Source organism: Ranitomeya variabilis, chromosome 2 (genome assembly GCF_051348905.1).
Source record: "Ranitomeya variabilis isolate aRanVar5 chromosome 2, aRanVar5.hap1, whole genome shotgun sequence".
Classification (NCBI taxonomy): domain Eukaryota; kingdom Metazoa; phylum Chordata; class Amphibia; order Anura; family Dendrobatidae; genus Ranitomeya; species Ranitomeya variabilis.
This window is the reverse complement of record NC_135233.1, coordinates 294,618,586-294,644,160: the sequence shown is the minus strand read 5'-3', so window position 1 is coordinate 294,644,160 and position 25,575 is coordinate 294,618,586. Positions and strand designations below refer to the sequence as shown.

Below are 25,575 nucleotides of genomic sequence, written 5' to 3'. Positions count from 1 at the left end.
GCAATATTACTCTCCCACTGTTTTTTTATGTATTTTTTTTTTATTTTCAGGGAGACTTTAGAAACCAAATAATATTAAAAAAAAAAACAAAAAAACAAGGCTTTCTATGGCCCACTGAATGAGAGGGACAGAGGTGGCACACCCAGGAGTCAAGACTGGCACACAAGCTGAAATGGCAATATTACTCTCCCACTGTTTTTTTATGTATTTTTTTTTTATTTTCAGGGAGACTTTAGAAACCAAATAATATTAAAAAAAAAAAAAAAAACAAGGCTTTCTATGGCCCACTGAATGAGAGGGACAGAGGTGGCACACCCAGGAGTCAAGACTGGCACACAAGCTGAAAGGGCAATATTACTCTCCCACTGTTTTTTTATGTTTTTTTTTTTTTTATTTTCAGGGAGACTTTAGAAACCAAATAATATTAAAAAAAAACAAAAAAACAAGGCTTTCTATGGCCCACTGAATGAGAGGGACAGAGGTGGCACACCCAGGAGTCAAGACTGGCACACAAGCTGAAATGGCAATATTACTCTCCCACTGTTTTTTTATGTATTTTTTTTTTATTTTCAGGGAGACTTTAGAAACCAAATAATATTAAAAAAAAAAAAAAAAACAAGGCTTTCTATGGCCCACTGAATGAGAGGGACAGAGGTGGCACACCCAGGAGTCAAGACTGGCACACAAGCTGAAAGGGCAATATTACTCTCCCACTGTTTTTTTATGTTTTTTTTTTTTTATTTTCAGGGAGACTTTAGAAACCAAATAATATTAAAAAAAAAACAAAAAAACAAGGCTTTCTATGGCCCACTGAATGAGAGGGACAGAGGTGGCACACCCAGGAGTCAAGACTGGCACACAAGCTGAAATGGCAATATTACTCTCCCACTGTTTTTTTATGTATTTTTTTTTTATTTTCAGGGAGACTTTAGAAACCAAATAATATTAAAAAAAAAAAAAAACCAAGGCTTTCTATGGCCCACTGAATGAGAGGGACAGAGGTGGCACACCCAGGAGTCAAGACTGGCACACAAGCTGAAAGGGCAATATTACTCTCCCACTGTTTTTTTAGGTTTTTTTTTTTTTTTTCAGGGAGAATTAGAAACCCAATAATATTAAAAAAAAAAAATAAATAGGCTTTCTATGGCCCACTGAATGAAAGGGAGAGAGGTGGCACACCCAGGAGTCAAGACTGGCACACAAGCTGAAAGGGCAATATTACTCTCCCACTGTTTTTTTATGTATTTTTTGTTTTTTCAGGGAGACTTTAGAAACCCAATAATATTTAAAAAAAAAAATAAATAGGCTTTCTATGGCCCACTGAATGAGAGGGAGAGAGGTGGCACACCCAGGAGTCAAGACTGGCACACAAGCTGAAAGGGCAATATTACTCTCCCACTGTTTTTTTAGGTTTTTTTTTTTTTTCAGGGAGACTTTAGAAACCAAATAATATTAAAAAAAAAAAAAAAAAAAAAAATAGGCTTGCTATAGCCCACTGAATGAGAGATAGCACACACAGCAGTGGCACACAAGCCCTGACTGAGGCCAATATTTTTCTCCCACTGATTGATGTAGTGTTTTTGTGTTGAGGTAGATTTTAGAACACAAATCACGGAAAAAATAAATAGGCTTTCTATGGCCCACTGAATGAAAGGGAGAGAGGTGGCACACCCAGGAGTCAAGACTGGCACACAAGCTGAAAGGGCAATATTACTCTCCCACTGTTTTTTTATGTATTTTTTGTTTTTTCAGGGAGACTTTAGAAACCCAATAATATTTAAAAAAAAAAATAAATAGGCTTTCTATGGCCCACTGAATGAGAGGGAGAGAGGTGGCACACCCAGGAGTCAAGACTGGCACACAAGCTGAAAGGGCAATATTATTCTCCCACTGTTTTTTTAGGTTTTTTTTTTTTTTTTCAGGGAGAATTAGAAACCATATAATATTAAAAAAAAAAAATAAATAGGCTTTCTATGGCCCACTGAATGAAAGGGAGAGAGGTGGCACACCCAGGAGTCAAGACTGGCACACAAGCTGAAAGGGCAATATTACTCTCCCACTGTTTTTTTATGTATTTTTTGTTTTTTCAGGGAGACTTTAGAAACCCAATAATATTTAAAAAAAAAAATAAATAGGCTTTCTATGGCCCACTGAATGAGAGGGAGAGAGGTGGCACACCCAGGAGTCAAGACTGGCACACAAGCTGAAAGGGCAATATTACTCTCCCACTGTTTTTTTAGGTTTTTTTTTTTTTTCAGGGAGACTTTAGAAACCAAATAATATTAAAAAAAAAAAAAAAAAAAAAAAATAGGCTTGCTATAGCCCACTGAATGAGAGATAGCACACACAGCAGTGGCACACAAGCCCTGACTGAGGCCAATATTTTTCTCCCACTGATTGATGTAGTGTTTTTGTGTTGAGGTAGATTTTAGAACACAAATCACGGAAAAAATAAATAGGCTTTCTATGGCCCACTGAATGAAAGGGAGAGAGGTGGCACACCCAGGAGTCAAGACTGGCACACAAGCTGAAAGGGCAATATTACTCTCCCACTGTTTTTTTATGTATTTTTTGTTTTTTCAGGGAGACTTTAGAAACCCAATAATATTTAAAAAAAAAAATAAATAGGCTTTCTATGGCCCACTGAATGAGAGGGAGAGAGGTGGCACACCCAGGAGTCAAGACTGGCACACAAGCTGAAAGGGCAATATTATTCTCCCACTGTTTTTTTAGGTTTTTTTTTTTTTTTTCAGGGAGAATTAGAAACCAAATAATATTAAAAAAAAAAAATAAATAGGCTTTCTATGGCCCACTGAATGAAAGGGAGAGAGGTGGCACACCCAGGAGTCAAGACTGGCACACAAGCTGAAAGGGCAATATTACTCTCCCACTGTTTTTTTATGTATTTTTTGTTTTTTCAGGGAGACTTTAGAAACCCAATAATATTTAAAAAAAAAAATAAATAGGCTTTCTATGGCCCACTGAATGAGAGGGAGAGAGGTGGCACACCCAGGAGTCAAGACTGGCACACAAGCTGAAAGGGCAATATTACTCTCCCACTGTTTTTTTATGTATTTTTTGTTTTTTCAGGGAGACTTTAGAAACCCAATAATATAAAAAAAAAAAAATAAATAGGCTTTCTATGGCCCACTGAATGAGAGGGAGAGAGGTGGCACACCCAGGAGTCAAGACTGGCACACAAGCTGAAAGGGCAATATTATTCTCCCACTGTTTTTTTAGGTTTTTTTTTTTTTTTTCAGGGAGAATTAGAAACCAAATAATATTAAAAAAAAAAAAAAAAAAAAAAATAGGCTTGCTATAGCCCACTGAATGAGAGATAGCACACACAGCAGTGGCACACAAGCCCTGACTGAGGCCAATATTTTTCTCCCACTGATTGATGTAGTGTTTTTGTGTTGAGGTAGATTTTAGAACACAAATCACGGAAAAAATAAATAGGCTTTCTATGGCCCACTCAGTGAGAGATGGCACACACAGGGATGGCACTGTAGCAGAAATGCCAATCTTAATCTCCCACAAAAAAAAAACAAAAAAAAAAAAAAAACTGTCCTACAATTACTATCTCCCTGCAGTAATGTAAGCCAGGTATGGCAGGCAGCAATAGGAGTGGACTGATGCACAAATTAAATAAAAAGTGTGGACAAACAGAAAAGATAGCTGTGCAGAAAGGAAGGAACAAGAGGATATGTGCTTTGAAAAAAGCAGTTGGTTTCCACAGTGGCGTACACACAGCAATACAGCTATCACGGAGCCTTCTAGGGCAGCCCAATGAGCTACAGCGCTGAGGGGAAAAAAAAAAAAAAATAGCTTCCACAGTCCCTGCACACCGAAGGTGGTGTTGGACAGTGGAAATCGCTGCAGCACAAGCGGTTTGGTGGTTAGTGGACCCTGCCTAACGCTCTCCCTGCTTCTGATGAAGCGGCAGCAACCTGTCCCTAAGCTCAGATCAGCAGCAGTAAGATGGCGGTCGGCGGGAACGCCCCTTTATAGCCCCTGTGACGCCGCAGACAGCAAGCCAATCACTGCAATGCCCTTCTCTAAGATGGTGGGGACCAGGATCTATGTCATCACGCTGCCCACACTCTGCGTTCACCTTCATTGGCTGAGAAATGGCGCTTTTCGCGTCATTGAAACGCGACTTTGGCGCGAAAGTCGCGTACCGCATGGCCGACAAGCACAGGGGTCGGATCGGGTTTCATGAGACGCCGACTTAGCCAAAAGTCGGCGACTTTTGAAAATGATCGACCCGTTTCGCTCAACCCTACTGGAGAGGAAGCTGTTTGCAGAGGACTGTGGATAAGTTATATGCTGCCAGTGGGCATGCCAAAAAAGCAACTTTTTTGTTATAACGTGGACTTGTGTGCTAGAGGGCACTGAAAGGAGAAGACTAGAATTAAGCAAAGAGATTAATGAGAGCGATTATTTGTATATTGATAGGGAGTGGAGCAATGTGACTTTACTTGGGACTTTATGTTTGTTGATGCTGAATGGTAGTAAATGATGTTATATACAAGGGAATGTCCATTGTGGACACCTAAAAGTATGAAATTGATATTTTTATACACATAACTGTAAGCTTGAGTGGTCTGAATGGAATGGAGTGATTTTATTTACATGGGACTGTATGATAGACGGGGCTAAAAGATGTTAAGTGATGTTAAATACATAGCACTGTATGATGGAGTGAGCTAAAAGGTGGACAGGAAAAAATCCGATCTTTTACTTCAAGCCAAATTCATGAATCACGTTGACTTTTTTATGCAATTGGAGCTAATATTACAAAGCAAAATAATAAAGTGACTTAAAAATGCAAATAATGAATCAAGGCCATAGGTCCAGATCTATTAAGTTTGAAATGTTGCAAAATCTTTGCACAACTTGGAGATGCAAAAAAAGTTGAGACTTTTAGAGCTTTTACACCAGTCAAAGCCAGCTCTGCAATGATTTAAAAAGTGGGAGAAGCATAGGTCGGTCAGAGCAAGGCCAAGCACAAGAGATGGATGGTCACCTGGATGTTCTGGTCCGGGTTCAGCCAAACAGTTACAAAAAGTTCAGGTTTGGGTACCAGAACAGTACCCAGACCCAAACCCGGACCCCATTTACTTGAATGAGGGTCCTGAATATCCAGTGTTTGCCACGCTATCATATGCATGACAGCGTGGCAAACACTGTCACCAGGTTACCGCATCAAGTGGGGCCAGAAGACTGCAGCGTCTGATTGCTCATACTCTGGCGCTAAGAAGAAGCACTTCTCCTTAATTTAAATGTGTTTATTTATTCTGGCAGAACAGGGGTTAATTGACCATGTTGGAAATCCCTGTGCTCACAGCTGAGCTCGGTTAGCCACTCCATTTCCCTTTATAATCTGGGCTGTGATACAAATCCTTGTCAGAGCTAGCTTTATTGCTGCAGTATATTTCTGGTGATGGTGCATAGCAGTTAAAATATACGCCAAATTGATGAATTTGGCAGATCTTATTTCAGCACTTCCTTCATTAAGACTTGCATACAAAATGTCAATTTTAATTAATCAAATCCAAAGGGTGTAGTAAAGTATAGTACCTCTCCATTTCTAACTACTCAAGAATACCCTGTATGTGATGCTAATTGATGTAGCTGTCAAAGATGCTATCTCAGTGTGCTTTCTTTGGTGTTCCCTGCCATGGTTTGTTGGTAAAAGGTTTCTTACATTTTGTTTTTGAGGCCTCACAATCTATTTTAAAGGGAACACTTATCTCAGAAAGTAGAGATTATATTATACTTTCTCCTTCTCGTAGTCTTCCTTCTATCCCTGTCAGCATATCTATGACATAAAAGTATTTTCAAGATAAACATATGTAGACAGTCAATGTAAAAAATCAAGTATCTCACAAACTTAATTTTCTTTGACACCTCATTGTTTTTCCCATAATCTGCACTTTTTATGATGTACTGTATATCACATACATTTTAAACTGCTGCTCAAAAGCACTGCATGAAAAGATACCCCCTTGCCCCCTCCGATGTGTCTTTAAGGCACGTTTCCTAATACAGTTTTCTATGGTTCCGACATCTAACAAATCAGTTGTTCAAAGTGAAGATAAAAGAAAGTAATTTTAACTGTTCTCTCTTGTTATGATTTCCAACACAGTGATAATCTTTCTACTTTGCTTGCAGATCTGAATGATATTGTTTTGAATAAACAAAATTTGTGTTGAAAAGCATCTAAAATTGAGCAAATATCTATCATATGTATACATCTGGCAAGAAAATTACTTTGAATGGAAGATAACAGGAAAAAGGGAAGAAATATATCAGCAAATGTACAAGGTTGTCTAACTATTTATGAAAGGTTTTTCCCTAGGTTGGCAAATTTAGGATGCAATCTTAACAAGCTGTCTATTCTCCAGAATGATTATTAAAGGGGTTGTCCAGGCTTGTTACAAAAGTATGCAGCCACTCTGTATTACTGCAGACTTGGGAATTATCACAACATGCGCTGCAAGGATTCTCCAGTGCTGGCGGCAAGACCGAGCAGTCATGTGACCGCAAGTTTGTGATTTACATACTTTCAGCCACATTCCAACTAGACATGCATGGCCTAGCTCAATATGAATGAATTGATTGACTCAATGCATGTATAGTTGAAATTTGACCAGGAGTATGCATATAGCATAATGCAGTTACATGACCGTCTCACTGTTGCTACTGCAGAATCCTTGCAGTGGTGCTGCACTTGAACTGAGGATTCAAAATGTTACTTTCACTTAAAGTTACTGCATACTTTTGTTACAGGACTGAAAAACACCTTTTAGCCTAATTTACACATATTTACTACATACAGTAAATGCATGGCTTAAGAGCTCTTGGACACAAAGTTTTATGGCTCTGAAGAAGCTTTATAAGTCATACAAAACCTTACTTGTGATGAGCGAGCATTAAAACGCATGAGTGCTTGTTACTCAAATCTAGCACGTTGGACTGCTTGGGTGCTCGACTCGAGCAATGAGTATAATGGAAGTCAATGGGAAACTCAAGCATTTTTCCGGCAGACCTTCCAAGGAGATCTAGGGGCAGTAAAATCACTGAAATGGATGTGAAAAGTGCTTAAATGGAAAGGGAATGCATAAAGAAGATGCCTGGCCGCATCTCTGACTCGCAGATCGATGCTGGAAACAATGTTGTCAGAGTATTATGCCACTTTTACAGACTGAAAATAAAACATATCAGAGTGAGGGTAAAATGGATTTTACATGAAAAAAGTGTTAGTAAACATTTTTTTCAGTATAATGACTTGTATATGAGGCAAATAAAAAAAAGCCTCATCCATCCCTTAGGCTATGTTCACGGTGTTTTTTCTGCATTTTTGCACTCTCAAAGCTTTCAATGGTGAAAAGACTATTCACCTCTAAATGTAATTTTCACATTTTACTAAGTTACCTGAGCACGTTTTGTGTATGACATGGATAGACACATCAGGTTTAATTTATGAAGGAGAAAATCTGAAAATCACAAAGCCTATGCCAACAATGTAAGAACTGCCAAAAATTAGAATTAAAAGGAATCCTATGCACTCTGTATTAGACAAAAAGGAGGGCCTCATACACATTCTGTTAAAATTGCTAGGTAATGGGACTCCTAGACTCATAAAACCTATGCACTAAGTGCAAAGGGCTGCCAAAACTTAAACGTTGAGGGGGGCCTCAGAATAAATTATTTGACAATTGTTAAACAATTGTGAGTTTTAAGTTGTAAAAAGATTGGCACTTTTAATTTTTAAAAAGATTGTACAAAGAGATAGTTTCTTTCCATGCATTCATTGACAGATTCTATCATGTTGTGGACTGTGGAAGACATATGTAACCAGACTAAACACTCATTTCCATCAGATGAAACTGACATTTGACAATGAGAAATAAAACAAGATGAGACTAAGCAAAAACTTGACTTTGACTCATACATTTTTGGATGATTTTGAAAAAGATTGGTATCGGATTGGATTGGCCGATATCCAAAAAATATAGGATATCGCCGATACCGATACCTGATACCAATGCAAGTCAATGGGACACAAATATCGGAATGTAAATAAGCCCTTTCTGTCCTTGTCCTTCCTGTTCCGGAGGGGGGAAGAGTGTGGGCGGTGCGTGGGCGGACACTGTGCGCGTCTGTGTGTGCGGGCGAGGTCTGTGCGGGCCTGCTGGGCATCTGTACGGGCCTCTCGGGGGTCTGTGCGGGCTGCCGGGGGTCTATGCGGGCTGCCGGGGCTCTGTGCGGGCTTCCAGGGCTCTGTGCGGGCTGCTGGGGCTCTGTGCGGGCCTGCCGGGGCTCTGTGCGTTCCTGCCGGGGCTCTGTGCAGGCTGCCGGGGGCTCTGAGTGGGCCTCTCGGGGGTCTGTGCGGGCTGCCGGGGGCTCTGTGTGGGCTGCCAAGGCTCTGTACAGGCCTGCCGGGGCTCTGTGTGTGCCTGCCGGGGCTCTGTGTGGGGCTCTGTGAGTGCCTGCACAGACCCACGGCAGCCCGTACAGAGCCCCGGCAGGCACGTACAGACCCCCCATGGTCACGCACAGACCCCGCCTGTGCACACACACACACACATGCAGTCTCCACCCATGCACGGCCCACACTCCATTATAGTGCATAATTGCACTATAGGAACATCCGATTCCGGTATCCGATATCGCAAAAGTATCGGAACTCGGTATCGGAATTCCGATACAGCGAATATCGGCCAATACCCGATATTTGCAGTATCGGAATGCTCAACACTACTCATTATCAGTAAATTTTGCCTTGTTTTGTGAATTTCTGTCTACAGATAACCATAATCAGTCTGAGTCTGTTATTGTATGCATGGAAAGAAGCGATCATGTAGTGAACTGTAGACATACTGTCTTGTATGTGACCAGAAGTAATACTCATTTCCATCAGATGTTACTGACATTTGACAACGAAAAATACAACAGCAAGATGGGACAAAATAAGAACTGAATCTGAGTCGGTCAATGAATGCATAGAAAGAAGATATGATGTTGTGGACTGTGGAAGAGATTGTGATAAATAATTGTGGGGGAAATAATTATTTGATCGCTTGCTGATTTTGTAAGTTTGCCAACTGACAAAGACGTGAAGAGTCTATAATTTTAAAGGTAGGTTAATTTTAACATTGAGAGATAGAATATCAAAAATAAAATCCAGAAAATCACATTGTATAAATTATATAAATTTATTTACATTTTACAGTGATAAATAAGCATTTGATCCCTCTGGCAAACAAGATTTAATACTTGGTGACAAAATCCTTGTTGGCAAGCACAGAAGTCAGATGTTTTTTGTAGTTGATGATGACATTTGCGCACATGTTGGGAGGAATTTTGGTCCACTTCTCTTTGCAGATTATCTCTAAATCATTAAGATTTTGAGGCTGTCGCTTGGCAACTCGTAGATTCAACTCTCCATAAGTTTTCTATGGGATTAAGGTCTGGAGACTGACTAGGCAACTACATGACCTTAATGTGCTTCTTTTTGAGCCACTCCTTTGTTGCCTTGGCTGTATGTTTTGAGTCATTGTCTTGCTGGAAGACTTAGCCATGGCCCATTTTTAATGTCATGGCAGAGGGAAGGAGGTTATTGTACATGGCTCTATCCATTCTCCCATTGATGTGGCGAAATAGCCCTGTGCCCTTAGCAGATAAACATCCCCAAAACATAATGTTTCTACCTCCATGCTTGACAGTCAAGACAGTGTTCAGAACCACAGGTCTGTCTGGTCTGTTAGACCTTTCAACAACGATGCGGCCGTGTGCTGTTTGTCACCCAAAGATATGAGTTTATACAGAGCCTATTTCTGCTTCACCATGGCAATGCTGCAGGGTTTCCAGCTTGCAATTGATATGGATGATGATGAGGAAGGAGTGCGAGAACTGACATAGGAGGATGTGGAGACACTGATGGATCTTGGACCTGCAATTCTAGGCATCAGTAGAACATATGCCGTTCCAGGGTCTGACTAAGTCCCAGCCTCCTCAAGGCTCACCCTGTGTGCCATCAGGGAAATGCAGCATCTCTGGCCACAAGCACTTGTCCATTTGTCTGCAGATAAATGGACATTCCCAGTAAATGCATTGGTCAGGGCATAGATGATTTTATGGGACATGTGATGGTGTAAGGTGGAGGTGGCTTTCCAGGAAAAATAGTGGCACTTGGAGGCCCAGTACTGAGGGATGGCCACTGCCATGAGGCTGCAGAAAGCCTCAGTGTTCTCAATCCAAAATGGCAACATTTCCAGAGCAAGCAATCTGGAAATGTGTCCTTATAATATTTGGGCCTTGCATAGGTGGCTTTGTATTTCTGCTTGCATTCCAAGGCCTGGGATAGGTACAGCTGAACACTGCAAGGGGCAAGGCAGTGGACATGGATGTGAATGTGCAATGATAGGTGCAGGGCAGGAGGCATCCACTTCTGCATCATGGACAGGGGATTGGCAAGCACATAGCAAAGGGAAGAGACAGTGGTGTCATCCGCAAACAATGATTGTGTACCCAGGTGTTCAATCCACATAATCAAATGCTTGAGCAACATGTGCCTGAGAATGCTTCTGGTGGTCAGGCTGGTAGTGATCTGGCCCCTGCTAAGCTTGGTATAGCACAGGTTGCAAATGACCATTTTCTTGTCTTCTGCACTTACTGTAAAAAAGTGCCAGACTTGGGAACACCTAAACCTTGGCCTAGGATCTGGTTGTGTATAAGTGCTCTGGGGAACAGTTGACTGGATTATCCCTCAGGCCACTGTACTGACTCTTCCTTCCTGTTACATTGCTATGGATCTCTTTCCCTCTGCTCTGCAACTCACTTTTCCAGGTTGGGTCAGTGACTTCATTAGCCACCACTTTATCTTCTACTTACTCACTTTGGTCCACTTCCTGACTTGTTGACTTAACATGACTGGTTGGCAACTGTGTCTCATCATCAACCACCCTTAAGGGTTATTACCATGACCTATAGTTGGCTTTTTGTGACTGTGGCATTTCAAGTATTTAAGCATCACTACACACAATCTCCTCAAGTCCGTCTTGAAATGTGCAATGTGAGAGGCTAGAAGAAGCCATGAATGGAGAGGTAAAGAGTTCCTTGAAGTGTCCACGTATGGGGTCACTTGTCTTCTGGGACTTGCCATGGTGGAAGGAAGGAGGATTGTGTGGTCAAGACTCTTGGCTAGTGAGACTGGAAAGTGTGGAAAATGGGGCGGTGCTGAATAACACACTGAAAGCATTATCTGCCATGCAACTCACAACCTGGTTGCACTGTTCAGGCTTCAACAATGGTGTCACACACCCTACTGCCAAATGGGACAGGAAGCTAGGTCTCATTGATGATCATGTTGTTGTGCTTCTGCAGTAGGCACAGTTTCACTTGGACCATGGCCATGGCCTCGCCCTCTATATGCACCATCAGTAGCATGTGCACATCCCCGTCCTTTTCCACATGCTTTGCACATTTCTAATTATGTATGCAGCTGAGAGTGGTATTATTATAAAATAGAATTTATTCAAATTGGCCCTGAAAGGACTTTTGGTTGTATGTGTCAGCACCAAGGACTGTAAGGCAATAATTCCTGACTAGATGCCCCTAATATGCTATGCCTACTACAGCAGCCAACTCTACAGTAATTGCAGCTAAGATATACATTGTTATAGAATGGAATCTATTTAGTTTGGCCTTGAAAGGACTTTGGACTTACTTGGCAGCACCTAGGACTGTAAGGCAATAATCCCTGATTAGCTGCCTGTAATACGCAATCTCTACTCCAGCAGCTAACCTTAAGGTACCTTCACACGAAGCGACGCTGCAGCGATAGCGACAACGATGCCGATCGCTGCAGCGTCGCTGTTTGATCGCTGGAGAGCTGTCACACAGACCGCTCTCCAGCGACCAACGATGCCGAGGTCCCCGGGTAACCAGGGTAAACATCGGGTTGCTAAGCGCAGGGCCGCGCTTAGTAACCCGATGTTTACCCTGGTTACCAGCATAAAAGTAAAAAAACCAAACAGTACATGCTCACCTGCGCGTCCCCCAGCGTCTGCTTCCTGACACTGACTGAGCTCCGGCCTTAACAGCACAGCAGTGACGTCACCGCTGTGCTTTCACTTTCACTTTAGGGCCGGCGCTCAGTAAGTGTCAGGAAGCAGAGGCTGGGGGACGCGCAGGTGAGCATGTACTGTTTGTTTTTTTTACTTTTACGCTGGTAACCAGGGTAAACATCGGGTTACTAAGCGCGGCCCTGCGCTTGGTAACCCGATGTTTACCCTGGTTACCAGTGTAAAACATCGCTGGTATCATTGCTTTTGCTTTCAAACACAACGATACACAGCGATCGGACGACCAAATAAAGTTCTGGACTTTATTCAGCGACCAGCGACATCACAGCAGGATCCTGATCGCTGTTGCGTGTCAAACGAAACGATATCGCTAGCCAGGACGCTGCAACGTCACGGATCGCTAGCGATGTCGTTTCGTGTGAAGGTACCTTTACAGTAACTGCAGATTAGAGCGTTATTATTAAAGGATAGAATCTATTTAAATTGGCCATGAAAGAACTGTTGGTTCTTGTGGCAGCACAAAGGGCTTTAAGGCAATAATCTCTGACTACATGCCTCTAATACGCTATCCCTACACCAACAGCTAACTCTGCAGTAATTGCAGCTAAGAGCTGTATTATAACATAATTGAATCTATTTGCACTAGCCCTGAAAAGGACTCTTGGTTTAATTCCTTTCTGACATTTGTTGTAATAATATGTCCCTGTGCCCTGGGCCTATTTATTACTCCATGGCAATCGTGCGCCCACATGGGTTGTGCGTGGGCGATCTCTGCTGGGTGTCAGCTGATTCTGATAGATGACACTCGGCACTAAGTGCCAAGAGCCATCCCGCATCGCTCCCGGCACTTTAGTCCCCTAAATGCTGCAATTGAACCTGATCGCAGTATTCAGGGAGCTTGCAGCAGGATGACAGGGTTGACCTTTGCCGATCGTTGTCATGGTGACCAAATGTTGTGGAAACTATACCCTTTAGGGAACTTATACAGATGTGTATTGAGCACCTTGAACCCACAGGTACTTCAGAGAAGTTTATAACGTAGAGCCATAAAAATAAAAAAAAAATCACATTTTTCCCAGATAGATCTTTTTTAGCTCCAAATTTTGCGTTTTCATAAGGGTAACAGGAGAAATTGCTCCATACAATTTGTTGTAAAATTTCTCCTGAGCACACCGATAACACATATGTGGGGGAATACTACTGTTTGGGTGCACGGCAGGGTTTGGAAGGGAAGGAGCACATTTGACTTTTTTAATTTATTTATTTAATTGTATGAACATATATTTTAACATCATATAAGAATGAATAATGAACAATAAACAGTGATTGAAAGGGAACAAAGGAACAGAAATCAGTCAAAATGATGTAAAATATATTGACCAAGAGATCTAGATGTAATTTGATTGTTTGGTTTTCAAGATTGTTAGTCCTTTAGCATTACCCAGGGTGCACCCCTGACTTTTTGAATGCAAAAATTGATGGAATAATTAGCGGATGCTGTCACATTTGGAGAGCTCCTGATGTAACTAAACAGTGGAAACCCCCACAAATCACACCATTTTGGAAACTAGACACTTTTGGGAACTTATCTAGATGTGTATTGAGCATCTTGAACACCCAAGTGTTTCACAGAAGTTTATTATGTTAAGCTGCGAAAATTCCAAAATCACATTTTGTATTTTCACAAGAGCAAAGGGAGAAAATGGACCTCAATGTTTGTTGTGCAATTTATCATGGTCTCACTGATAACTAGTGTTGAGCATTCCGATACCGCAAGTATCGGGTATCGGCCGATATTTGTTGTATCGGAATTCCGATACCGAGTTCCGATATTTTTGTGATATCGGAAATCGGAATCGGAAGTTCCCAGTGTATGGTTCCCAGGGTCTGGAGGAGAGGAGACTCTCCTTCAGGCCCTGGGATCCATATTCATGTAAAAAATAAAGAATTAAAATAAAAAATATGGATATACTCACCCGTCCAGCGGCCCCTGGTGTTATGACCCCAATGGCAGAGGGTCTCTGCAATAAATACCAAGTCTGCAAACACAAAAAAACCAGCTCATAGGGCAGTGGTAACTGGGCTGACCGTATAGCTAATCCTAGCACCACAAATAGCAGCAGCCGGGGAACGTGCCTACGTTGGTTCTAGACGTCTCGCGCCAGCCGGAGAACTAACTAACCCTAGAAGGGAAAAGATAGACCTTTCTTGCCTCCAGAGAAAAGACCCCAAAAGTTGGATACAAGCCCCCAACAAATAATAACGGTGAGGTAAGAAGAAAAGACAAACGTAAGAATGAAGTAGGTATTTAGCAAAGAGAGGCCCACTGACTAATAGCAGAATATAGTAAGATGACTTATACGGTCAGCAAAAACCCTATCAAAAATATCCACGCTGGATATTCAAGAACCCCCGAACCATCTAACGGCCCGGGGGGAGAATACCAGCCCCCTAGAGCTTCCAGCAAAATCAGGAATCACATTTAGTACAAGCTGGACAAAAAATAAGAGCAATACAAATAACCAAAAAACAAGGAAGCAGGACTTAGCTTAATTTTGCATGAACCAGGACCAGCAGACAGGAGCAAACAGAAAGGACTGATTACAACGATGCCAGGCACCAGACTAAGAATTCAGGAAGTTCATATAGCAACACCCCTGGACTAACGACCCAGGTGGGTGCCAAACTAGGGAAAGACAATCTCAGAGTCATACCACTAGTGACCACAAGAGGGAGCCAAAAAAGTCTAATTCACAACAGTACCCCCCCTTTAAGGAGGGGTCACCGAACCCTCACCAAGACCACCAGGGCGATCAGGATGAGCAGCGTGAAAGGCACGAACTAAATCGGCCGCATGCACATCAGAGGCAACCACCCAGGAATTATCCTCCTGACCATAGCCCTTCCACTTGACCAGATACTGAAGCCTCCGTCTGGAGAGATGAGAATCCAAGATTTTCTCCACCACGTACTCCAACTCGCCCTCAACCAACACCGGAGCAGGAGGCTCAACAGAAGGAACCACAGGTACAACGTACCGCCGTAACAAAGACCTATGGAACACGTTGTGAATGGCAAACGACACCGGAAGATCCAAGCAAAAGGACACATTATTAAGGATTTCCAATATCTTGTAAGGACCGATGAAGCGAGGCTTAAATTTAGGAGAGGAGACCTTCATAGGAACAAATCGAGAAGACAGCCATACCAAATCCCCAACACGAAGTCGGGGACCCACACCGCGGCGGCGGTTGGCAAAATGCTGAGCCTTCTCCTGTGACAACTTTAAGTTGTCCACCACATGATTCCAAATCTGCTGCAACCTATCCACCACAGAATCTACCCCAGGACAGTCAGAAGGCTCCACATGTCCCGAGGAAAAACGAGGATGGAAACCAGAGTTGCAGAAAAATGGCGAGACCAAAGTAGCGGAACTAGCCCGATTATTAAGGGCAAACTCAGCCAACGGCAAGAAGGTCACCCAATCATCCTGATCCGCAGAAACAAAACACCTCAAATAAGCCTCCAAAGTTTGATTAGTTCGCTCCGTTTGTCCATTAGTCTGAGGATGAAAGGCAGACGAAAACGACAAATCAATGCCCATCTTAGCACAAAAGGATCGCCAGAACCTAGAAACAAACTGGGATCCTCTGTCAGACACGATATTCTCAGGAATGCCGTGTAAACGAACCACATTCTGAAAGAACAAAGGAACCAGATCGGAAGAGGAAGGCAGCTTAGGCAAAGATACCAAATGGACCATCTTGGAAAAGCGATCACATACCACCCAGATGACAGACATGCCCTGAGACACCCGAAGATCTGAAATGAAATCCATGGAAATGTGTGTCCAAGGCCTCTTCGGGACAGGCAAGGGCAAGAGCAACCCGCTGGCACGAGAACAGCAAAGCTTAGCTCGAGCACAAGTCCCACAGGACTGCACAAATGACCGCACATCCCGCGACAAGGAAGGCCACCAAAAGGACCTAGCCACCAAATCTCTGGTGCCAAAAATTCCCGGATGCCCTGCCAACACCGAGGAATGAACCTCGGAAATGACTCTGCTGGTCCATTTAACAGGAACAGTCTGTCAGGTGGACAAGAGTCAGGTCTACCAGCCTGAAATCTCTGCAACACACGTCGCAAATCCGGAGAAATGGCTGACAAGATTACTCCCTCTTTAAGAATACCAACTGGTTCTGCGACTCCAGGAGAGTCAGGCACAAAGCTCCTTGAAAGAGCATCAGCCTTCACATTCTTTGAACCTGGTAAATACGAGACCACAAAGTCAAAACGGGAGAAAAACAATGACCAACGGGCCTGTCTAGGATTCAGGCGTTTAGCAAACTCGAGATACATCAGATTTTTGTGATCAGTCAAGACCACCACACGATGCTTAGCACCCTCGAGCCAATGACGCCACTCCTCAAATGCCCACTTCATGGCCAGCAACTCCCGATTGCCAATATCATAATTCCGCTCAGCAGGCGAAAACTTCCTAGAGAAAAAAGCACATGGTCTCATTACAGAGCAACCAGGGCCTCTCTGCGACAAAACGGCCCCTGCCCCAATCTCAGAAGCATCCACTTCAACCTGAAAGGGAAGTGAGACATCAGGCTGGCACAAAACAGGTGCTGAAGTAAACCGGCGCTTCAACTCTTGGAAAGCCTCCACGGCTGCAGGAGCCCAGTTAGCAACATCAGAACCTTTCTTGGTCATATCCGTCAAAGGTTTAACAACGCTAGAAAAATTAGCGATAAAACGACGGTAGAAGTTAGCAAAGCCCAAGAACTTCTGAAGACTCTTAACTGACGTGGGTTGAGTCCAATCATGAATAGCTCGGACCTTGACTGGGTCCATCTCCACCGCAGAAGGGGAGAAAATAAAACCCAAAAAGGGAACCTTCTGTACTCCAAAGAGACACTTTGAGCCCTTAACAAACAAAGCATTCTCACGCAAAACCTGAAACACCATCCTGACCAGCTCTACATGCGAGTCCCAATCATCAGAAAAAAACAGAATATCATCCAGATAAACAATCATAAATTTATCCAGATACTTCCGGAAAATATCATGCATAAAGGACTGAAACACTGAAGGAGCATTAGAGAGCCCAAAAGGCATCACCAAGTACTCAAAATGACCTTCGGGTGTATTAAATGTAGTTTTCCATTCATCTCCTTGCTTAATGCGCACAAGGTTGTACGCACCACGAAGATCTATCTTGGTGAACCACTTGGCACCTTTGATCCGGGCAAACAAGTCCGACAACAGAGGCAAAGGATACTGAAATTTAACAGTGATTTTATTCAGAAGCCGATAGTCAATACAAGGTCTCAAAGATCCGTCCTTCTTGGCCACAAAAAAGAATCCCGCACCAAGAGGGGAAGAGGATGGACGGATATGCCCCTTCTCCAGAGATTCCTTGATATACGAACGCATTGCGGCATGCTCAGGTACAGACAGATTAAATCAGGTGTTTGTTCAGACAACACCACCAGAGGATTAGCAGTTTTGCGCTCCCGCAAACGCCGGTCAATTTGAATAGCCAGCGCCATGGAATCATTCAGACTTGTAGGAATGGAGAAACCCACCATCACATTCTTAATGGCTTCAGAAAGGCCATTTCTGAAATTTGCGGCCAGAGCACACTCATTCCACTGAGTAAGCACGGACCATTTCCGAAATTTTTTGGCAATACACTTCAGCTTCATCCTGGCCCTGAGAAATAGCCAGCAAGGCTTTTTCTGCCTGAATTTCAAGATTGGGTTCCTCGTAAAGCAATCCGAGCGCCAGAAAAAACGCATCAATATTCGCCAATGCCGGATCTCCTGGCGTTAGCGAGAAAGCCCAATCCTGAGGGTCGCCCCGCAAGAAAGAGATAACAATTTTAACTAGCTGAGCTGAGTCTCCAGACGAACGGGGTCTCAGAGAAAGAAACAATTTACAATTATTCCTGAAATTCCTAAACTTAAATCGATCTCCAGAGAACAGTTCAGGAATAGGTATTTTAGGTTCAGACATAGGACTACTGGTAACAAAATCTTGTATGCCCTGCACACGAGCAGCAAGCTGATCCACACTTGTAATCAGAGTCTGGACATTCATGTCTGCAGCAAGCTTAAGCCACTCAGAGGTAAAGGGGAGGAAGAAAGTGAGGAAAAAAAAAACAAAACTCAGAATATCCTTTCTTATTATCCCACTTCTGCAATGCATTAAACATTCAACTTGGGCCTGGCATACTGTTATGACCCCAATGGCAGAGGGTCTCTGCAATAAATACCAAGTCTGCAAACACAAAAAAACCAGCTCATAGGGCAGTGGTAACTGGGCTGACCGTATAGCTAATCCTAGCACCACAAATAGCAGCAGCCGGGGAACGTGCCTACGTTGGTTCTAGACGTCTCGCGCCAGCCGGAGAACTAACTAACCCTAGAAGGGAAAAGATAGACCTTTCTTGCCTCCAGAGAAAAGACCCCAAAAGTTGGATACAAGCCCCCAACAAATAATAACGGTGAGGTAAGAAGAAAAGACAAACGTAAGAATGAAGTAGGTATTTAGCAAAGAGAGGCCCACTGACTAATAGCAGAATATAGTAAGATGACTTATACGGTCAGCAAAAACCCTATCAAAAATATCCACGCTGGATATTCAAGAACCCCCGAACCGTCTAACGGCCCGGGGGGAGAATACCAGCCCCCTAGAGCTTCCAGCAAAATCAGGAATCACATTTAGTACAAGCTGGACAAAAAATAAGAGCAATACAAATAACCAAAAAACAAGGAAGCAGGACTTAGCTTAATTTTGCATGAACCAGGACCAGCAGACAGGAGCAAACAGAAAGGACTGATTACAACGATGCCAGGCACCAGACTAAGAATTCAGGAAGTTCATATAGCAACACCCCTGGACTAACGACCCAGGTGGGTGCCAAACTAGGGAAAGACAATCTCAGAGTCATACCACTAGTGACCACAAGAGGGAGCCAAAAAAGTCTAATTCACAACACCCTGGACCTTACCGATGTAACCGGCAGCCTTCGTTCCTAAGAATGAGGAGTTTAGGACCTGCGATGACGTCGCGGCTTGTGATTGGTTGCATGAGCGGTCACATGAGCGGTCACACGACCAATCACAAGCCGCGACGTCATCGCAGGTCCTACCAGGTACTACCAGGGCGCGTCAGAGGGTGAGTATATCCCTATTTTTTATTTTTATTCTTTATTTTACACATGAATATGGATCCCAGGGCCTGAAGGAGAGTTTCCTCTCTTTCAGACCCTGGGAACCATCCAGGATACCTTCCGATACTTGTGTCCCATTGACTTGCATTGGTATCGGGTATCGGTATCGGCGATATCCGATATTTTTCGGATATCGGCCGATACTATCCGATACTGATACCTTTGAGTATCGGAAGGTATCGCTCAACACTACTGATAACCCATAGTTGATCAAAAACTACTTTTGAGACACATTGCAAAGCTCAGAAGGGAAATATCACCACATTGCAGTGCCAATTTTGCTGCACTTGTTTGAGGGTGTCATGTTACAATGGCAGAACCCCTCTTAAGTGACCCTATTTTACCAATTAAACCTCTCAATGAATTCATATATGGGTGCAGTGACTTTTTTTCATTGAACAGTGAAGAAAAAATAATTTACTTTTTTTTACCACTAATATTGTGTGTTGGCCCCAAGTTTTACATTTTCATACTGGAAAATGGGTAAAAATGGCACCAAAATGTGTCCCCCGATTTCTGCTGAATGTAGAAATACACCATATATGGATGAACAGTACTATTTAGCCACACGAAGAGACTCAGGAGGGCGGGAGAGCTATTTACCTTCTGGAGTGCACATATTCCTAGACTAGACTAGATTTCATAAAAAGAGCCCCTAAGTGCTAGAAAAGCAGAATCCCCCTCATTTTAGAAATTATAAGTCTTTGGGAATTTATATACAGATGTAATGATGATTTTGATTCCATGAGTGTTTTCCAGAAATAAGCAACAGTGGACGTTGCTGAGTGAAAATTGGAAACTGCCGTTGTAGTGACCAAAACCTACAAGAAGCGATATAAACATAAACCCTGCTGTAACTAAATAAGTAAAAAGCAAAAGTGCATTTAAATAACACAGCGTTCTTAGTAATACTGTTTTTGATCAAAAATAACATAAAAGCCATACCACTGTTGACAAGGTTAGGACTGCCCCAATCAGGGTCATCTTGTCGATGGTGGGATGGCTTTTATGCTATTTTTGATTAAAAATAGTATTACTAAGAACCATGTGTAATTTAAATGCACTTTTGCCTTTTTCTTACTTAGTTACAGCAGGGTTTATGTTTATTTTGCTTCTTGAAGGTTTTGTATGCTTTATGGGATCACATTTTTCCAGCACTCTACGCTGAGCACTTACTTTGTGGTTTCCATCTAAATCTCTGAGTGATGTGATTCAGATGAAATCCCCGAGGTAACCATTCACTATAATGAGGCATCAGAGTTACTCTGGACACTGGCTGTAAGGTGATATGTGGCAAAAAAATTTATTTGGTGGATTGGAAGGGTTATGGCCCAGAGGACAGGTCCTGGGAGCCTGCTGAGCACATTCGAGCTCCGCAGCTCATTGCTGCCTTCGAGCGTAGCGAGGTCCAAGGAGGGGGGTATGTTAGGTCTCGAGTTCCCGCTGCTGCACAGGGGGAATCTCAAACCACCTCCACTGCGGTCTCCCATTCTTCTCCAGCCGCAGTGGAGCCTGCTCAGTGGAGGCATCAGTCCTGGCGTTTGGCTCAGGCAGATACTGTGTGCTTGGTTACTGCTGCCCTTCCAGGCTCAGTCATTGTAGCCAGTACTGGTCAGCAGCAAGCAGACACTTCTGGGACTAAGTCCTGCTTTTCTCCTTCTGAGCATGCCCAAGGGAAGACCTCTCATTGGAGGTCGGGGGTCACATGCTCAGGTCCTGTTGCAGCTCCTATTGGTCCAGTAGGAAGGTCCTAAAGAAGCTACAACTATAAAAGGTTTGCATGGCTGCACAGCCATGCGCTAGTATCAATTATGTTTGGCTGTTGCCAGTGGATACTCTACCACTCAGTCATATGTGGAGAGTCTGTTTAGCTCTGGGGCTGTACACTCAGGCAGGCAGCTAGCGTCAGTGGGGGCAATTAGCCTTGGCTTAGCATCTGGTTCCTTCATGTGTGCGGTTAGCACAGAAGAGTCCAGAGCAAGCCCAACCATAGTTAGGGTATTAGGTTTTGTGTACAGCGTGACTGTGAGGCAACAGAGGTAGCTTACATTTCACACGGGGTGAGGTTTACCCACGTGTGAGCTCAGTGTCCATCCGCCTTTACTTAGCAGCAGGTATCTCTCATTACTCAGTGCGTTCCGCTAGCCCTAACACCTTCTGGCCTCCGTTCAGAAGTGTCCTTTTCAGAAGTGCCCAAATCTGTGGCCAATGACACTTTCATCGTGCAATCCCAAAAAGACGGACACCGCCGGATCACAGGTCCTATGGCGTCCACAGTGCCTCTATCTGCGTAATTATAAGAAATCTTATGCTGGGGTTCTGTCTGAATCACACATTTCAAAGATTTACATGGAAACTCCGGTGTAAGCATTCAGCATAGAGCGCAGGATAAATGTGTACCAAAACTTACTGCAATCTTTGGGAGGCAGAATAAAAAAATCAACAGCATGTGAATAATTGATTTTATTTATTTTTTTACGCCCATTCCTCATGCGGTATAAGTGATTAGGTGACATTTTTCTTCTGGTCTGTGCAAATACAGAGATATCAAATTTATACCGTGCTTTTATGTTTGGTTGCTGTCACACACTAAAAGACGCTTTTTATAGCGAAAACTAGTTTTTGCATCACTATATTTTGAAAGCTGTAATTTTTCCATATTTCAGCTGACAGAGTCATGTGAGGGCTTGTTTTTTGTGGGATGAGCTGACGTTTTTATTGGTACCATTTTTGCACACATGACATGTTTGGTCGCTTTCTGTTCTGATTTTTGGGAGACAGAATTAACAAAAACCAGCAATTCTGCTTTTTGCTTGGTGGTATGATGATAAAGCATTGTTTTTTGCCTCTTTTCTTTACGATGTATACTGAAGGGGTTAACTAGTACTAGACAGTATTATGGAGCCGGTCGTTAAAGACATGGCGACACCAAATATGTGAACTTTTATTGTTTAATTTTTTATTTACATAAATAAATCTATTTATTGGAAAAATATTTAGTTTTTCTTTATTTAGGGATTACAAAATTATTTTTACACTTTTTAATAATTTTTTTTTTTTTTTTTTGTCCTACCCTGGGACATCACTGTATAGTGTCAGATCGCTGAGTATCACATCAAGATCCGACAGGTAGGGAAGGAGGCATGTCAGCACCTGCTCTCAGCAGATGCTCACAAGCCACCTTCCCTGCAGAACCTAGAAGGACCCCACAGCCATCTTAGTGCCAGGGGTCTCCATGGAGACCATCAAGTCAACGTGATTGCATTGTGTTGTCCTGATGGATGTGCGCAGTGAACTGATTCCCTGCACAATGCTCCTCTATGCCACTGTCACTACTGACAATGGCATCAGAGGAGTTGAATGCCCGCGATCGGTGCTAGCACTGATCATGGGCGTTGCTGCGGGGTGTCAGCTCTCACACAGAGCTGACACCCACTTGCAATTATGGAAACAGGAACACACCCACTTGCGATTGCTGTGGCGCTCAGCATGAGGCCATACATATACTGCTGTTCATGGGAATGCAGCTCCCGCAGAACATTTTATGTACGGTACATGTTGTGATGGGGTTAAAATAACTCAAGTGGTAATGCTGTGTAGCATTTCATTGTGACTCCTCTATGGGATATCACTCTCCTAAAGATAACTCCTACCAACATTAGTGGCTGCAGTCTAGTAACTAGGATAGTTTTCCCAAAATAATTACATATGTCAGTTGCATGACTACTAGAGCTGATTAAAATTTGTTCATAGCCTCCCTGACATGATTCATCATAACTGGTTTCATCAGGGGACTGAGGTTAAAGTGAGTTGAAAAAAGAGTGCAAGGTCTGTAAACCTTTCTGTTGTGACATCATTAAATTAACAATCCAATCAGGTTTTCCCACATATTGTCAAAGATAAAGCCGTGTGCACTACTACTGGTGGTGCCCAGGTAGGTTCCCACACCATGTGATACTAAAAGAAAGAACCTGGCACTCAACTTAATGCTTGTGAGATTTTAATCGTAGTAGCCAAAACGTTTCGGTCCTATATCTGGACCTTCATCAGTTACTACAAAACGTGAACATAAACAAAATACTATTTACAAATATATACAAAAAGAAACAAAAGAAAACATAATGTGCAAAGAAAATATGTACATAATTCAGAGAACCACAAAATTATACAATGCAAGATGTCACATCCATGACAAGAGGTATTTAGGTCATCTAGATAAAAAACTGAGATAGACAAGCAAGTGTCAGGCTGAGTGAGACCGCCGGATATCTAGCATAGGGGTGTAAGATACAGGAGAATGAGGGTGGAACATACCGTACTATGATGAAAAAAGTAAATGACTGTAGTGTCATATAAGGCACAGCATGGTCTGCGTCTGTAGTAATATAGAGGAGATTACAATGGCATAGGTACGTGTGAACGTATTGTGGAGAGGGGAGGGGGAGAAGTAGCATACCTGGTATTTGCGCAGATAGGTTTAGGCACCCAGAATGGACTGTGGATGAAGGAAGATAAACATAACTATAGTATACCATTAGGTATACATGCGCAGAGGATGCTGCCAGTGGCATACTATAAATGGAGACATGCCAGGGACTATGGTATTACCTTATTCACGCTGATAGGTGCTGTGCTTGTGTCCAGACACGGAATCCCCGCTTGTCTGGTGTGTAGTGAAAGTGCGCGCCTTAAATGGACAGGGGGCGGTGCCGGGACTCCGTCGCTTGGCAACCGAGGGGCGCACAGAGAAGCCAGAGATGAAGTGGCCGGAAGTAAGATGGCTGTGCGTGTCAGCTGTGCTGCAGTCTGCGTGTCACAGTGTAGGGGGATGGTATGTGCTGAGAGGTTCCTGGGGGAGGGAGGTGCTTGTGACGTCCCAGAGCTGTGGAGATTTTAACAGCAGGAAGGCTGGAAGAGAAGTGCTTGTGACGTCCCAGTGCTGTGATGATTTTAACAGCAGTACGGCTGTCAGATGGTGAATCTATAGTACAGCGCGTGGAGGTGGAACGATCCAAAGGTGCTAGCCTCGGAGGGAGGGGTGGTGGCGAACATATGAAGACCCCAAAAGCATCAATACAATCGGCTCTATGGAAGAAAAGGGAGGAAATTAGAATTGGGGCTTGAACAGCAAATAAATGCATACATAACCATAGGGAAAATATATTGGACAAGGTGGTACAACCGTGAACTGATTAATATAGCAGAGAATGCAGGAACACCCATCATATTGAGGCTTATAATATGACATCACATAGCATAACACGGAGGTATTAGTAAATGAAAAAGAAAATCAACCAACAATACCCAGGACCCATGTCATGTTGTCTAAGCCTCCATAATGGAGAGCAGGGAGGGCACATGGGAGGTCACTAATTCAGTGTCCAGTGACCGGGCTGGATTATATGAAGGATGCCAGATCATAGTCTCTGTTGAGGCCTCTGGGATGGAGGGTTTCCAAGGTGTGTATCCAGAAGGCCTCGCGATGTTTTAATATGGCAATCCTATTACCCCCACGTCTGGGTGCTGGTATGTGTTCGATCACCTGAAATTTAAGCTGGGTGAGATTGTGGCCCTGAGTTATAAAATGTAGAGGAATTGGCAAGAGTAGATTTTTGCACCGTATGGTGGATTTGTGCTTAGAAATTCTATCGCGGATGGGCTGTGTGGTTTCCCCTACGTACATCAGGCCACAGGGGCATTTTATGAGGTATACGACCCAGGAGGTTTCACAGGTGAAGAAGTCAGGAATCTTGAAAGTCTTACCCGAGTGGGGATGATGGAAGGATGTACCCTTAAGGACATTATTACACTGGGAACAATGGAGGCAAGGAAAGGTCCCTGTTTTGGGATTTTGGAGAAATCGTTGGCGAGGTGTCGATTTGTTTGTACCAATGTCCGCTTTTACCAGCGAGTCTTTCAGGTTGGGGGCCCGTCTAAAACAAGGCAGAAAGGGTTCTTGGAATTCAGGAATATCCGGATGTGCCCTGGCCAATAAAGGCCAGTGTCGACGTATTGTTTTATGTATAATGTAGGCAAACGGATGAAAAGAGTGTATGAATGGAACACGGGCCGAGGATCTGTTGGGTCTGGGCGTAGAAGGTCTTTGTGCATTGTTGAGAACCCCCGTTGGATAACCACGGTTTAAGAATTTAGAGGTCATCTCTTTCAGCCTTTGGGAGCGGAGGTCTATGTCTGAGACGATGTTAGAAACCCGGTGGAACTGGGATTTTGGTATGG

The 25,575-nt window shown here is 43.2% G+C and overlaps 1 long non-coding RNA gene across 1 annotated transcript in view; it reads right to left on the bottom strand.

Moving 5' to 3' along the window:
• Positions 1–24,545, bottom strand: part of LOC143805606 (uncharacterized) — a 78,571-nt gene extending 54,026 nt beyond the window's left edge. Inside the window, exon 1 of the long non-coding RNA XR_013221286.1 lies at positions 23,947–24,545. This is a non-coding gene — a long non-coding RNA (uncharacterized LOC143805606). The remainder of the gene's footprint in view (positions 1–23,946) is intronic.
• Positions 24,546–25,575: the final 1,030 nt, after the last annotated feature.